Source organism: Ambystoma mexicanum, chromosome 11 (assembly GCF_040938575.1).
Source record: "Ambystoma mexicanum isolate Mex_15411 chromosome 11, UKY_AmexF1_1, whole genome shotgun sequence".
In the NCBI taxonomy this organism is placed as follows: domain Eukaryota; kingdom Metazoa; phylum Chordata; class Amphibia; order Caudata; family Ambystomatidae; genus Ambystoma; species Ambystoma mexicanum.
This window is the reverse complement of record NC_090934.1, coordinates 1160799222-1160812800: the sequence shown is the minus strand read 5'-3', so window position 1 is coordinate 1160812800 and position 13579 is coordinate 1160799222.

Sequence of the window (13579 nt, the reverse complement as noted above, 5' to 3'; positions counted from 1 at the left end):
TGCCTGAAAAGATTGTCTCCTCTCATAGATGGGGTGAATGGAGTGCTGTGGTCCTTAACCAAAAAACCATTGAGGTCTAAGAAACTAAAATCACAAAACAGCAATATAAATGAATGTCACACCGTTGCCAAAACAAATGATGCTGTGGAGGTATATCTACAGAATAGCTGCATACCTAGTGTCATTGTCATATTAATGTGTCAAGATAAAATGCAGAGCGACAATGAAAAACTACCTGTACAAATATACTTGGACCCAAGGAAAAATTGGCAGACTGCCATAGATGAGCACACATTATGTTTTTATCTAAAAGAGAAAACGTGCAAACAGAATATTGCTCCTAAAACAGATTCAGAAAAACACATTACCACTCTGGCAGAAATACACATGGAAGATGAGCAACCATGGGTTCATGTTGGTATAAATGACTATTTTAAAACAATAAAAGCCACTTTAGCGCTTGAACATGAAAGGAGTTTCATTAATGAGAAATTGTTGCAAAAAATAATGGAAAGGGAAGAAATCCCGAGATTTAGGATTAAAAACCAATATGTTTCTTGCTTGGACAGTCCAGACTTTGAAAACCGAATTGCAGGCAGATGCATGCTTAAAATTAGCATTGGGCAGAAAACAATTTACCATAATGTATGGATAGTGAGTGGAGCACAAAATGAATTTTACATGGGAAATGACATCATGCACAGAATGTGTATGGTGTTAGATTTCCTTAATCAAAAAATATGGTCACGCCTAGGTGGTCCGGCACCTGAATTTGAAGACAAAAGAAGGGCTTATCATTGTGCACAACTGGTTCCTTATGCAATCGAATTACAAATGAGGAAAAATACTATTATTCCTGCATTTACAAAACAGTTTGCAATAACACTGAAATGCAAAAATGGACAGCAGATGAAAGGCTCTGATGCATTTGTATGCCTGAATGAATCCATAAAACAGCAAGGCCTGGATTATGAATACATTCCATTGGTAGACATTGGTGAGGGATCTGTAAAAATCATGGTAAATAATAAAGGTTGTCAGGATATTCATTTAGAAGAAAACTCCCCATTAGGAATGCCCATACAAAAATCACATTATACGGCAGATTTAAATAACATGGTGATTGGGAATATTCCTGAAAAATATGTAGATGCCAAGGGCGAGTTGCCAGAACACTTGGACTCTCAGCCCAAAGGAATATTTAAAATTCATTCTGTGTATCCTTATGATTCAAATGAGACAGTGTGCTGCCATCAAGAGGATTGCATAATATTTAATTTAAATGAAAATGAAACAGAAAATCAGCCCATTGAAGTGGAAGCTGATATGCCAAAATATTTAAAAGTGGCAGCTTTACAAAAAGACACAGCCACACAGTTAGAAGAAAGCGCTGAGATTCCCTTACCAGAAGATTTTCCAGAATTTTCCAAAATGGTAGAAGAGCAGATCTCCTTAGCGGATGCATGTGAAAGCAATGAAGAGAGGGACAATCTGAGGGAGATATTTATGGAGTTTAAGGATGTATTTGCAAAAGATGCTTATGATTGTGGTTTAACTGATTTACATGTGGCCACACTACCAGAAGGGTGTAGCAGAAACCCAGTGTTTGTACGCCAGTATAGACTACCGCTGGCATGTTTAGAATCATTGGCAGAGATTATTAAAAATTTGGAATCACGGGGAATCATCAGGCCCATTCATAGCACATCCAATACACCTATTTTAGGTGTATTGAAGCCAAATGGTCAATGGCGGCTGTGTGCAGACTTGAGAGAGTTAAATAAAAGAGTACCAATATTTAGATGGCCACTGCCATTCATTGATCAGGGCCTAGCTCAGGTACATGGTTCAAATGTATTTACCACATTAGATCTCACCTCTGGATATTGGTGCGTGCCATTGGCAGAGGAGATACAACATTTATTTTCTTTTACATTTGACAGGACTCAATATGCCTGGCTTAGAACTCCGTTCGGGTACATCAATAGTGGGAGTGAATTTGGCATATTTTTGAGAAAGGCCATGCCGGATGCAGCGGAAAGAGGAAAAATAGTTTATGTGGACGATGTACTGATAAAAAATGAAAGCCTGAAAAGCCATTTTGATGAAATAAGACATGTACTTGGCCAATTGCAGAAAGCAGGCGCCAAAATATCTTTGCAAAAAGCACAATGGTGCAAGAAAAAAGTGAACTTTCTAGGGCATGAAGTGACTGAACATGGGCTAAATCCACAAAAGAAGAAAATAGAGGCCATACAAAGATTAAAAGATCCTAAAAATGTGAAAGGAGTAAAAAGTTTATTAGGGATGACAGGCTATAACAGAAAGTTCATTGAAAATTATGCAGAAATCACTCAACCATTGACTAAACTGCTTAAACTGAATACTCCCTGGAAATGGGAAAAAGGGCAGTCTGATGCAGTGGCTAAATTAAAGGAATGTCTTGTAAAGGCACCATGTTTAGCATACCCCATAAAGGACAGGGATTTCTTTATAGAAATAGGTTTTTCTGAACATTGTATGTCAGCAGTGTTATCACAAAAACACAATTTGAATCACAAAACCATTGCATATGCAAGTAAGGCATTTTCCCAAGTTGAAATGAAATTTAATGAATGTGAAAAGGCCCTATTAACCACTGTGTGGGCGCTACAACATTTCCGCCCCATTGTTCAGGGAGAAAAGGTAATTATTGAAACAAATCATCAACCTTTGCAATTTTTAGAGAGTAAAAGAATTAGATCAGGTAATCTAGCGCAATCCAGAATCACTTCATGGACGCTGGCATTACAAGGTTTTCCCGTAGAAGTGAGATATGGACAAAATAAAAAGAACCCAATTGCTCAAGGGTTAGCTGACTTACATGACTGTGCAGCTGAACAAATACCAAATGAAATGGAAGTAGAAACTAGTTTGCAGGAATTTGAACAATCACCACACAAAGCTTTTGATGAAAAAACATGCAAGGATTTGCCAACTGTATATAGACAGTTCCTTTATCATGAGATGTGATATCCAACTCCTTCCCATTATCCTGACACCCTTCCGATATCATGAGATTTGTTATCTCAATGCATCTAATATCAAACTTGAGACCCTCCCTATAGCATGAGATGTGATATCCAACTCCTTCCCATTCCAATCCTGAGATGTGATGTCTCAATGCTTCTAATACCAAACCTGAGATCCTTCCTATAACATGAGATGTGATATCCAACTCCTTCCCATTCCAATCCTGAGACACTTCCTATAGCATGAGAAGTGATATCTCAATGCTTATACCAAACCTGAGACCCTTCCTACGGCATGAGATGTCATATACAACTCCTTCCCATTCCAATCCTGAGACCCTTCCTATAGCATGAGATGTGATATCTCAATGCTTATACCAAACCTGAGACCCTTCCTATAGCATGAGATGGAATATCCAACTCCTTCCCATTCCAATCCTGAGACCCTTCCTATAGCATGAGATGTGATGTCTCAATCCTTCTAATACCAAACCTGAGATCCTTCCTATAACATGAGATGTGATATCCAACTCCTTCCATTCCAATCCTGAGACCCGTCCTATAGAATGAGATGTGATATCTCAATGCTTATACCAAACCTGAGACCCTTCCTATAGCATGAGATGTGATATCCAACTACTTCCCATTCCAATCCTGAGACCCTTCCTATAGCATGAGATGTGATATCCAACTCCTTCCCTTTCCAAACCTGAGAGCATATCTATAGCATGAGATGTGATATCCAAGTCCTTCCCATTCCAATCCTGAGACCCTTCCTATAGCATGAGATGTGATATCTCAATGCTTCTAATACCAAACCTGAGACCCTTCCTATAGCATGAGATGTGATATCCAACTACTTCCCATTCCAATCCTGAGACCCTTCCTTTAGCATGAGATGTGATATCCAACTCCTTCCATTCCAATCCTGAGACCCGTCCTATAGCATGAGATGTGATATCTCAATGCTTATACCAAACCTGAGACCCTTCCTATAGCATGAGATGTGATATCCAACTACTTCCCATTCCAATCCTGAGACCCTTCCTATAGCATGAGATGTGATATCCAACTCCTTCCCTTTTTAAACCTGAGAGCCTATCTATAGCATGAGATGGGATATCCAACTCCTTCCCATTCCAATCCTGAGACACTCCGATAGTAGAGATGTGATATCTCAATGCTTATACCAAACCTGAGACCCTTCCTATAACATGAGATGTGATATCCAACTCCTTCCCGTTCCAAACCTGAGACCCTTCCTTTAGCATGAGATGTGATATCCAGCTCCTTCCCATTCCAATCCTGAGACACTTCCGATAGCATAAGATGTGATATCTCAATGCTTCTAATATCAAAACTGAGACCCTCCCTATAGCATGATATGTGATATCTAAGTCCTTCCCATTCCAATCCTGAGACCCTTCCTATAGCATGAGATGTGATATCTCAATGCTTCTACCAAACCTGAGACCCTTCCTTTAGCATGAAATGTGATATCCAACTCCTTCCGATTCCAGTCCTGGGACCCTTCCTATAGCATGAGATGTGATATCCAACTCCTTCCCTTTCCAAACCTGAGAGCATATCTATAGCATGAGATGTGATATCCAAGTCCTTCCCATTCCAATCCTGAGACCCTTCCTATAGCATGAGATGTGATATCTCAATGCTTCTAATACCAAACCTGAGACCCTTCCTATAGCATGAGATGTGATATCCAACTACTTCCCATTCCAATCCTGAGACCCTTCCTTTAGCATGAGATGTGATATCCAACTCCTTCCATTCCAATCCTGAGACCCGTCCTATAGCATGAGATGTGATATCTCAATGCTTATACCAAACCTGAGACCCTTCCTATAGCATGAGATGTGATATCCAACTACTTCCCATTCCAATCCTGAGACCCTTCCTATAGCATGAGATGTGATATCCAACTCCTTCCCTTTTTAAACCTGAGAGCCTATCTATAGCATGAGATGGGATATCCAACTCCTTCCCATTCCAATCCTGAGACACTTCTGATAGCAGAGATGTGATATCTCAATGCTTATACCAAACCTGAGACCCTTCCTATAACATGAGATGTGATATCCAACTCCTTCCCGTTCCAAACCTGAGACCCTTCCTTTAGCATGAGATGTGATATCCAGCTCCTTCCCATTCCAATCCTGAGACACTTCCGATAGCATAAGATGTGATATCTCAATGCTTCTAATATCAAAACTGAGACCCTCCCTATAGCATGATATGTGATATCTAAGTCCTTCCCATTCCAATCCTGAGACCCTTCCTATAGCATGAGATGTGATATCTCAATGCTTCTACCAAACCTGAGACCCTTCCTTTAGCATGAAATGTGATATCCAACTCCTTCCCATTCCAGTCCTGAGACCCTTCCTATAGCATGAGATATGATATCTCAATACTTCTAATACCAAACCTGAGATCCTTCCGATAACATGAGATGTGATATCCAAATCCTTCCCATTCCAAACCTGAGACCCTCCCTTTAGCATGAGATGTGATATCCAAATCCTTCCCATTTCAATCCTGAGACCCTTCTGATAGCTTGAGATGTGATATCTCAATGCTTCTAATACCAAACCTGAGATCCTTCCTATAACATGAGATGTGATATCCAACTCCTTCCCATTCCAATCCTGAGACCCTTCCTATAGCATGAGAAGTGATATCTCCATGCGTATACCAAACCTGAGACCCTTCCTATAGCATGAGATGTGATATCCAAATCCTTCCCATTCCAATCCTGAGACCCTTCCTATAGCATGAGATGTGATATCTCAATGCTTATACCAAACCAGAGACCCGTCCTATAACATGAGATGGGATATCCAACTCCTTCCCATTCCAATCCTGAGCCACTTCCGATAGCAGAGATGTGATATCTCAATGCTTCTAATACCAAACCTGTAATCCTTCCTATAATAAGAGATGTGATATCCAAATCCTTCCCCTTCCAAACCTGAGACCCTCCCTTTAGCATGAGATGTGATATCTCAATGCCTCTAATACCAAACCTGAGATCCTTCCAATAGCATGAGATGTCATATCTCAATGCTTCTGATACCAAACCTGAGATCCTTCCTATAACATGAGATGTGATATCCAAATCCTTCCCCTTCCAAACCTGAGACCCTCCCTTTAGCATGAGATGTGATATCCAACTCCTTCCCATTCCAATCCTGAGACCCTTCTGATAGCATGAGATGTGATATCTCAATGCCTCTAATACCAAACCTGAGATCCTACCTCTAACATGAAATGTGATATCCAACTCCTTCCCTTTCCAAATGTGAGACCCTCCCTATAGCATGAGATGTGATATCCAAGTCCTTCCCATTCCAATCCTGAGACCCTTCCTATAGCATGAGATGTGATATCTCAATGCTTCTAATACCAAACCTGAGACCCTTCCTATAACATAAGATGGGATATCCAACTCCTTCCCATTCCAATCCTGAGACCCTTCCGATAGCAGAGATGTGATATCTCAATGCTTATACCAAACCTGAGACCCTTCCTGTGGCATGAGATGTCATATACAACTCCTTCCCATTCCAATCCTGAGACCCTTCCTATAGCATGAGATGTGATATCCAACTCCTTCCCATTCCAATCCTGAGACCCTTCCCATAGCATGAGATTTGATATCTCAATGCTTCTAACACCAAACCCGAGATCCTTCCGATAGCATGAGATGTGATATCTCAATGCTTCTAATACCAAACCTGAGATCATTCCTATAACACGAGATGTAATATCGAAATCCTTCCCCTTCCAAACCTGAGACCCTCCCTTTAGCATGAGATGTGATATCCAACTCCTTCCCATTCCAATCCTGAGACCCTTCCTATAGCATGAGATGTGATGTCTCAATGCTTCTAATACCAAACCTGAGATCCTTCCTATAACATGAGATGTGATATCCAACTCCTTCCCATTCCAATCCTGAGACACTTCCTATAGCATGAGAAGTGATATCTCAATGCTTATACCAAACCTGAGACCCTTCCTACGGCATGAGATGTCATATACAACTCCTTCCCATTCCAATCCTGAGACCCTTCCTATAGCATGAGATGTGATATCCAACTCCTTCCCATTCCAATCCTGAGACCCTTCCTATAGCATGAGATGTGATGTCTCAATCCTTCTAATACCAAACCTGAGATCCTTCCTATAACATGAGATGTGATATCCAACTCCTTCCATTCCAATCCTGAGACCCGTCCTATAGCATGAGATGTGATATCTCAATGCTTATACCAAACCTGAGACCCTTCCTATAGCATGAGATGTGATATCCAACTACTTCCCATTCCAATCCTGAGACCCTTCCTATAGCATGAGATGTGATATCCAACTCCTTCCCTTTCCAAACCTGAGAGCATATCTATAGCATGCGATGTGATATCCAAGTCCTTCCCATTCCAATCCTGAGACCCTTCCTATAGCATGAGATGTGATATCTCAATGCTTCTAATACCAAACCTGAGACCCTTCCTATAGCATGAGATGTGATATCCAACTACTTCCCATTCCAATCCTGAGACCCTTCCTTTAGCATGAGATGTGATATCCAACCCCTTCCATTCCAATCCTGAGACCCGTCCTATAGCATGAGATGTGATATCTCAATGCTTATACCAAACCTGAGACCCTTCCTATAGCATGAGATGTGATATCCAACTACTTCCCATTCCAATCCTGAGACCCTTCCTATAGCATGAGATGTGATATCCAACTCCTTCCCTTTTCAAACCTGAGAGCCTATCTATAGCATGAGATGGGATATCCAACTCCTTCCCATTCCAATCCTGAGACACTTCCGATAGCAGAGATGTGATATCTCAATGCTTATACCAAACCTGAGACCCTTCCTATAACATGAGATGTGATATCCAACTCCTTCCCGTTCCAAACCTGAGACCCTTCCTTAAGCATGAGATGTGATATCCAGCTCCTTCCCATTCCAATCCTGAGACACTTCCGGTAGCATAAGATGTGATATCTCAATGCTTCTAATATCAAAACTGAGACCCTCCCTATTGCATGATATGTGATATCTAAGTCCTTCCCATTCCAATCCTGAGACCCTTCCTATAGCATGAGATGTGATATCTCAATGCTTCTACCAAACCTGAGACCCTTCCTTTAGCATGAGATGTGATATCCAACTCCTTCCCATTCCAGTCCTGAGACCCTTCCTATAGCATGAGATATGATATCCAACTCCTTCCCGTTCCAAACCTGAGACCCTTCCTATAGCATATGTGATATCCAAATCCTTCCGATTCCAAACATGAGACCCTTCCTATAGCAAGAATGTAATATCCAACTCCTTCCCATTCCAATCCTGAGACCCTTCCTACAGCATGCGATGTGATATCTCAATGCTTCTAATACCAAACCTTAGACCCGTCCTATAACATGAGATGTGATATCCAACTTCTTCCCATTCCAATCCTGAGACCCTTCCTATAACATGAGATGTGATGTCTCAATGTTTCTAATACCAAACCTGATATCTTTCCTATAACATGAGATGTGATATCAAACTCCTTCCCATTCCAATCCTGAGACCCTTCCTATAGCATGAGATGTGATATCTCAATGCTTATACCAAACCTGAGACCCTTCCTATAGCTTGAGATGTGATATCCAACTCCTTCCCATTCCAATCCTGAGAACATTCCTATAGCATGAGATGTGATATCTCAATGCCTCTAATACCAAACCTGAGATCCTTCCTCTAACATGAAATGTGATATCCAACTCCTTCCCCTTCCAAACCTGAGAGCCTTCCTATAGCATGAGATATGATATCCAAGTCCTTCCCATTCCAATCCTGAGACCCTTCCTATAACATGAGATGTGATATCCAACTCCTTCCCATTCCAACCTGAGACCCTTCCTATAGCATGAGATGGGATATCCAACTCCTTCCAAATCCAATCCTGATACCCTTCCGATAGCATGAGATGTGATATCCCAATGCTTCTACCAAACCTGAGACCCATACTATGGCATGAGATGTGATATCAAACTCCTTCCCATTCCAATCCTGAGACCCTTCCTATAGCTTGAGATGTGATATCCAACTCCTTCCCATTCCAATTCTGAGACCCTTCCTATACCATGAGACTTTATATCTCAATTCTTCTAATACCAAACCTGAGACCCGTCCTATAACATGAGATGTGATATCCAAATCCTTCCCCTTCCAAACCTTAGACCCTTCCTTTATCATGAGATGTGATATCCAACTCCTTCCCATTCCAATCCTGACACCCTTCCGATATCATGAGATTTGTTATCTCAGTGCTTCTAATATCAAACTTGAGACCCTCCCTATAGCATGAGATCTGACATCCAAGTCCTTCCCATTCCAATCCTGAGACCCTTCCTATAGCATGAGATGTGATATCTCAATGCTTCTAATACCAAACCTGAGACCCTTCCTATAACATGAGATGGGATATCCAACTCCTTCCCATTCCAATCCTGAGACCCTTCCGATAGCAGAGATGTGATATCTCAATGCTTATACCAAACCTTAGACCCTTGCTATGGCCTGAGATGTCATATACAACTCCTTCCCATTCCAATCCTGAGACCCTTCCTATAGCATGAGATGTGATATCTCAATGCTTATACCAAACCTGAGACCCTTCCTATAGCATGAGATGTGATATCCAACTCCTTCCCATTCCAATCCTGAGACCCTTCCTATAGCATGAGATGTGATATCTCAATGCTTCTAATACCAAACCTGAGACCCTTCCTATAGCATGAGATGTGATATCCAACTACTTCCCATTCCAATCCTGAGATCCTTCCTTTAGCATGAGATGTGATATCCAACTCCTTCCATTCCAATCCTGAGACCCGTCCTATAGCATGAGATGTGATATCTCAATGCTTATACCAAACCTGAGACCCTTCCTATAGCATGAGATGTGATATCCAACTACTTCCCATTCGAATCCTGAGACCCTTCCTATTGCATGAGATGTGATATCCAACTCCTTCCCTTTTCAAACCTGAGAGCCTATCGATAGCATGAGATGGGATATCCAACTCCTTCCCATTCCAATCCTGAGACACTTCCGATAGCAGAGATGTGATATCTCAATGCTTATACCAAACCTGAGACCCTTCCTATAACATGAGATGTGATATCCAACTCCTTCCCGTTCCAAACCTGAGACCCTTCCTTTAGCATGAGATGTGATATCCAGCTCCTTCCCATTCCAATCCTGAGACACTTCCGATAGCATAAGATGTGATATCTCAATGCTTCTAATATCAAAACTGAGACCCTCCCTATTGCATGATATGTGATATCTAAGTCCTTCCCATTCCAATCCTGAGACCCTTCCTATAGCATGAGATGTGATATCTCAATGCTTTTACCAAACCTGAGACCCTTCCTTTAGCATGAGATGTGATATCCAACTCCTTCCCATTCCAGTCCTGAGACCCTTCCTATAGCATGAGATGTGATATCCAACTCCTTCCCGTTCCAAACCTGAGACCCTTCCTATAGCATATGTGATATCCAAATCCTTCCCATTCCAAACATGAGACCCTTCCTATAGCAAGAATGTAATATCCAACTCCTTCCCATTCCAATCCTGAGACCCTTCCTACAGCATGCGATGTGATATCTCAATGCTTCTAATACCAAACCTGAGACCCGTCCTATAACATGAGATGTGATATCCAACTTCTTCCCATTCCAATCCTGAGACCCTTCCTATAACATGAGATGTGATGTCTCAATGTTTCTAATACCAAACCTGATATCTTTCCTATAACATGAGATGTGATATCAAACTCCTTCCCATTCCAATCCTGAGACCCTTCCTATAGCATGAGATGTGATATCTCAATGCTTATACCAAACCTGAGACCCTTCCTATAGCTTGAGATGTGATATCCAACTCCTTCCCATTCCAATCCTGAGAACCTTCCTATAGCATGAGATGTGATATCTCAATGCCTCTAATACCAAACCTGAGATCCTTCCTCTAACATGAAATGTGATATCCAACTCCTTCCCCTTCCAAACCTGAGAGCCTTCCTATAGCATGAGATATGATATCCAAGTCCTTCCCATTCCAATCCTGAGACCCTTCCTATAACATGAGATGTGATATCCAACTCCTTCCCATTCCAACCTGAGACCCTTCCTATAGCATGAGATGGGATATCCAACTCCTTCCAAATCCAATCCTGATACCCTTCCGATAGCATGAGATGTGATATCCCAATGCTTCTACCAAACCTGAGACCCATACTATGGCATGAGATGTGATATCAAACTCCTTCCCATTCCAATCCTGAGACCCTTCCTATAGCTTGAGATGTGATATCCAACTCCTTCCCATTCCAATTCTGAGACCCTTCCTATACCATGAGACTTTATATCTCAATGCTTCTAATACCAAACCTGAGACCCGTCCTATAACATGAGATGTGATATCCAAATCCTTCCCCTTCCAAACCTTAGACCCTTCCTTTATCATGAGATGTGATATCCAACTCCTTCCCATTCCAATCCTGACACCCTTCCGATATCAAGAGATTTGTTATCTCAATGCTTCTAATATCAAACTTGAGACCCTCCCTATAGAAGAGATCTGACATCCAAGTCCTTCCCATTCCAATCCTGAGACCCTTCCTATAGCATGAGATGTGATATCTCAATGCTTCTAATACCAAACCTGAGACCCTTCCTATAACATGAGATGGGATATCCAACTCCTTCCCATTCCAATCCTGAGACCCTTCCGATAGCAGAGATGTGATATCTCAATGCTTATACCAAACCTTAGACCCTTGCTATGGCCTGAGATGTCATATACAACTCCTTCCCATTCCAATCCTGAGACCCTTCCTATAGCATGAGATGTGATATCTCAATGCTTATACCAAACCTGAGACCCTTCCTATTGCATGAGATGTGATATCCAACTCGTTCCCATTCCAATCCTGAGACCCTTCCCATAGCATGAGATGTGATGTCTCAATGCTTCTAATACCAAACCTGAGATCCTTCCTATAACATGAGATGTGATATCCAACTCCTTCCCATTCCAATCCTGAGACCCTTCCTATAGCATAAGAAGTGATATCTCCATGCTTATACCAAGCCTGAGACCCTTCCTATAGCATGAGATGTGATATACAACTCCTTCCCATTCCAATCCTGAGACCCTTCCTATAGCATGAGAAGTGATATCTCCATGCGTATACCAAACCTGAGACCCTTCCTATAGCATGAGATGTGATATCCAAATCCTTCCCATTCCAATCCTGAGACCCTTCCTATAGCATGAGATGTGATATCTCAATGCTTATACCAAACCAGAGACCCGTCCTATAACATGAGATGGGATATCCAACTCCTTCCCATTCCAATCCTGAGCCACTTCCGATAGCAGAGATGTGATATCTCAATGCTTATACCAAACCTGAAACCCTTCTTATAACATGAGATGTGATATCCAACTCATTCCCGTTCCAAACCTGAGACACTTCCTATACCATATGTGATATCCAACTCCTTCCCATTCCAAACATGAGACCCTTCCTATAGCAAGAATGTAATATCCAACTCCAACCCATTCCAATCCTGAGACCATTCCTATAGCATGAGATGTGATATATCAATGCTTCTAATACCAAACCTGAGATCCTTCCTATGACATGAAATGTGATATCCAAATCCTTCCCATTCCAAACCTGAGACCCTTCCTACAGCATGCGATGTGATATCTCAATGCTTCTAATATCAAACCTGAGACCCGTCCTATAACATGAGATGGGATATCCAACTCCTTCCCGTTCCAAACCTGAGACACCTCCGATAGCAGAGATGTGATATCTCAATGCTTATACCAAACCTGAGACTCTTCCTATAACATGAGATGTGATATCCAACTCCTTCCCGTTCCAAACCTGAGACCCTTCCTATAGCATGAGATGTGATATCCAACTCCTTCCCATTCCAATCATGAGACCCTTCCGATAGCATGAGATGTGATATCTCAATGCTTCTAATACCAAACCTGTGATCCTTCCTATAATAAGAGATGTGATATCCAAATCCTTCCCCTTCCAAACCTGAGACCCTCCCTTTAGCATGAGATGTGATATCTCAATGCCTCTAATACCAAACCTGAGATCCTTCCAAGCATGAGATGTCATATCTCAATGCTTCTGATACCAAACCTGAGATCCTTCCTATAACATGAGATGTGATATCCAAATCCTTCCCCTTCCAAACCTGAGACCCTCCCTTTAGCATGAGATGTGATATCCAACTCCTTCCCATTCCAATCCTGAGACCCTTCTGATAGCATGAGATGTGATATCTCAATGCCTCTAATACCAAACCTGAGATCCTACCTCTAACATGAAATGTGATATCCAACTCCTTCCCTTTCCAAACGTGAGACCCTCCCTATAGCATGAGATGTGATATTCAAGTCCTTCCCATTCCAATCCTGAGACCCTTCCTATAGCATGAGATG